Genomic DNA, 4,621 nt, shown 5'->3' with positions numbered 1-4,621 from the left:
CCCGCAGGCAATGGGGGACTCGGACCCCGCACAGTCGCCCTGCTGCCTGCACGATGCCGGAGGGTGCCGGGGCTGGGCTGCCAAGCTCACTAGCTAGGAGGGAGGAGCGCGGCAGGGCGGTTTAGGAACTGGCCCAGCTCACCTCACCCTAGACGGGGCTCCTAACCTGCTCGCCCGTTTTCCTCCACCCCCTCCCGCAGTGGGAGCAGCAAGAGAGCATCTTGCTAACTTTCCACGCCCTGGCAGGCGGAGCAGAGAGAGAGAGATCCCCAACCTTTCTGGTCTGATCTGGGGCCAAACTGCTCTAGGGATGAACACATGCTAAGTACCAGGTAATGCAAAAGTGGTTTTACTTATTGTCTCTTGATTATTCCTCCTGAGAAGGGGCCCTCTGCTAGCTCTATGGACATTGTGATCCCAAATGTGCCCTCCATTACACCCATTGGTTAAAGAATGAGCTGATAAGATCAGATACTAACTTTTCTTCCCAACAATGGTTTTAACAGTTTTGAGATGGTGTTAAAGTTCAGGGCAACTGCATTCCCCCCCCCCCCCCCCCATGATCCTGCAAGGGCTTCCTAGGCTTCCAGCTGTCATTTCTCTTGGGTAGAGATGCATGTCTCTACCTCCTGACCAGGAATTTTATTTTCCAGGCAATAGAGTTCCCTGCCTGTGCTGTGATATCCCCAGCAAATCAGAATGCCTGCCCTTTGCTTTCTCTTCAGAGGCTATAAACAGTGTAACTGCCCACAGTTATAAATTACCACAAACAGGTCTTTCTAAGCAAGCACATTTATTCTTAAGGTAAAAGCACTACAGAGAAAACATTCAAAACAGTAAAAGAACCTAGACACATGCTACTAAGCTTGCCAGAGATAACCCTGCCTCCCTCACCCAACTCCAGAAGGGGATTTGGGAGGAGTCAGTCCTTCAAACCCCACAAAAGGTTTTTTCCCTGTGATTACAAGTTCATAACTTTTTAACTCAAATCAAGCATACCCATGCATACATTAGTCTTCCCTTTATACAGCTTAGGCCTTTGATCTTTAGCTTCCAGGTGTGACGGGTTCGGTCACAGAAACCCCTTTGGGACTGTCACCTGATGTGCTGAGACTACCTCTGAGCCTGTTTTCTCTGCCAGTTTGGGCCTCCAGAACCTGTCTTGTTGAGCCAGATATGCTAATCTGTTGCAACACAGACCCAGGGACTGACCCATGCCCCAAAAGCTGCAGACTTAACTGAAAATGCTTAAGAAGTGCTCCTGTCTCTAGCACCCAGACACCTAGTTCCCAATGGGATCCAAACCCCAAATAAATCTGTTTTACTCTGTTTAAAGCTTATACAGGGTAAACTCATAAATTGTCCACCCTCTATAACACTGATAGAGAGATATGCACAGCTGTTTGCTCCCCCCGGTATTAATTACTTACTCTGGGTTAATTAATAAGCAACGGTGATTTTATTAAGTATAAAAAGTAGGATTTAAGTGGTTCCAAGTAATAACAGACAGAATAAAGTAAGTTACCAAGCAAAGTAAAACAAAACACACAAGTCTAAGCCTAATACATTAAGAAACTGATTACAGATGAAATCTCACCCCCAGAGATGTTCCAATAAGCTTCTTTCACAGACTGGACTCCTTCTGAGTCTGGGCCCAGCAATCACTCACCCCCCCCCTAGTTACTGTCCTTTGTTCCAGTTTCTTTCAGGCATCTCTTGGGGGATGGAGAGGTCATCTCTTGAGCCAGCTGAAGACAAAATGGAGACACTTCCGGGGCCTTTTATATTCTCTCTCATGGGCAGAAACCCTTTTGTTCTTCTGTACAAAGTCACAGCAACAAGATGGAGTTTGTAGCCACCTGGGCAAGTCACATTGCCATGAATGATTCAACTTTCTGCAGGCTGATGCTATTGTTCACATGTTAGTTTGAATGTTCCCAGGAAAGCTCAGATGTAGATTGGCATCTCCCAAAGTCCATTGTTAGTTAAGTACTCCCAACTACTTGAATAATCAAGTCACAACATGTTGGCCAAATCTTTCTTATGTGTTTCCTACAGCAAACACTTTAAATACAATCATAGAGCCAACACTCATAACTTCAGATATAAAAATGTATTCAAATAGGATGAATATATTCAGTAGATCATAATCTTTTCAAAGATATGTTACATGGCATATCTAGCATAAAACATATTCCAATTATGTCATATTTACACTCATAAGCATATTTCTATAAAGTATTATGGAGTGCAGTGTCACACCAGGATCAGGTAAGTTGTAGACAATGGTCCCCTTCTCAGTGTACCTTCAAAAGGATCAGATTTTGTATAACTGGAGATGGGAATTTGTAGTCACCTCTCTGTAGACATTTCCCAGGCACTGCTGACACTGTTCAAAATCCATTTTTGTCTGGCACATTGTTCAATAGAGTCCTTTTACATTCATAACATTTCCCAGGGTTCACAATAATACATAACCTTTGCATTTAATACGATGGACTCCAGAAATATTTAAACTTAATTCAATAACATTTTTCAAGCATATTGCAGGAAACTGCCATCATCTATCACAGATGGGATTCCTGCCTTTAACATAAACACAGTTTTTAAGTGATGAAAATTACTTTAACGATTGTAGATCTTGTGTACTAGGGAGTGGCACATTTTGTAGCCTGCACAGGCCAAACTGATTGCACATGCCAGAGGCTCCTTGCCCTCTCCATCCCCTCCCAGCTCCCTGTGTCCCATCTGCCTCTATGTCAGGGACTACTCAAAACTGCCCTCAGTCTCTCCCTTGTCAGGGGTTCTGTGTGCTTCTATTCCCTACCACTTCCATATCAGGGTCCCCCATTCTCTCCCCACCCCATGGCAGGGGTTCTGTGTGCCCCCATTCTCCCCTTCCCCTCATGCTAGGGGCTCTGTGTGGCCCCTATTCTGTGGTTCCCCATTCTCCTCTTTCCCCCATGCTGTCCATTCCCAATACTAGAGTTCCCCAATTTCCCCCGCCAGGGTTTTTTGTTCTCCCAATTCCCTCCTCCACCCATTCCAGGATCCCCCATTCTTTCTCACTCATGGCAGGGATTTTGTCTGCCTCCTCTCTTTCCCCCCACAGGAGGGGCCCCCTTACCCTCATTCCCACCTTCTATGCCATGCTAGGGGCTCTGTGCACCCCTTTCCTCAATCCCCCATCCTTCCCCATCCCATGCCAGGGGCTGTGAGCACATTTTCATTCCCCCAAACCCCATTTACCCTTACCTCAATCATTAGTCTTCTGTCTGTTTCAGAGCTAGGTCATCCAGTCTGTCAGTATGTTAAAAGCTACTGGGAGGCTAGGCAGAGATGAGATAGGAGTATTGTCATGATGGAAGGCATTAAGGAGTGCCATCAACTAGCCGTGGCTGTGCTAAAGAGCTGCCAAGAGTTTCTTATATCCCCCATTTTTGGTTTTCTGATTTTCCCCAAAGTCTGTAGGATTCCAGGCATTGAAGCCTAGAACACTCCCTTTAATTCTGAAATTGATCAGATGCCACATTCAAAAGTTATCACATTACAGACAGAGAGAAAAATACCATAGAGCTCACAGGCCCCAGCTTCCAATTTCCCCTGAGGGTGCTCAACCCCTGCTCACCCCCAGGCCCCGCCCCTACTCCACTCCTTCCCCCAAGCCACTGCCCTATCTCTTCCCATCCCTGCTGCACCCCGGCCCCACTCCCACTCCACCCATTCCCCCAAGTCCCCACCCCCACCCTGTCTCTTCCTGTCCCTGCTCTACTCCACTCCACCTCTTCCCCGTCTCTTTCCGCTCCTTCCCCCGAGCACGCTCCATCCCCACTCCTCGCCTCCCTCCCAGCACTTCCTGCACACCGTGGAACAGCTGATCCGCAGTGGGCGGGAGGCACTGGGAGGGAGGGGGAGGAGCCACCGGTGGGTGGGAGGCATCTACGATAGAGCTGATTGTATTGTACAGCCTTCTCAAGTTCGGCCAGTAACACCTATCCTGAAAAAAGGCCAAATCATTCAGTCCTTACTTAGTCAAATCTCCCACTGACTTTATTATTAAAATGTAAACTAGCATCCCATTGTTCAGCAGGTCTAAAGATCAATGATACCTAAAATATAATATCATCTTTACCCCAAGTCCAGCTTTTACTGGCACATTTCACTCCCTCTGAATCTGCTGTGTAACTACACTGAGTATGTGTGCTTTTGCTATATTGTCTACAGAGACAGTTGCAGGTCTTGCAGAAATCTCCATTACTGACTGGATCCTGCATTGTCCCGCTCATAGGAATGGCAGTTTTGCCTAGCAAGATCTACAGCAGGCCTGCACAACGTGCGGCCCATGTGGGCTCACTGTGCGGCCCGAGGGGGGTGAGTAGACAAGCGGCAGCTGAGGGGGGGGGCTGAGGAGGCGAGCGGGCGGGCAGTGGCGGGGGGTGAGGAGGCGAGCTGAGGGGGTGGGGAGCTGAGGAGGTGAGCAGGTGGGCAGTGGCGGGGGGCAGGTGAGCCGGCGGCTGAGGAGGTGAGCGGGCGGGCAGTGGGGGGGGGGGCAGGTGAGCCGGTGGCGGCGGGGGGGGGGGGGGGCTGAGGAGACAAGCGGCGAGTCGGTGGCTGACCTGTT

Source organism: Emys orbicularis, chromosome 8, assembly GCF_028017835.1.
Source record: "Emys orbicularis isolate rEmyOrb1 chromosome 8, rEmyOrb1.hap1, whole genome shotgun sequence".
Lineage (NCBI taxonomy): Eukaryota > Metazoa > Chordata > Testudines > Emydidae > Emys > Emys orbicularis.
The sequence above is the reverse complement of the archived record's forward strand: the minus strand, read 5'-3'. Positions refer to the sequence as shown.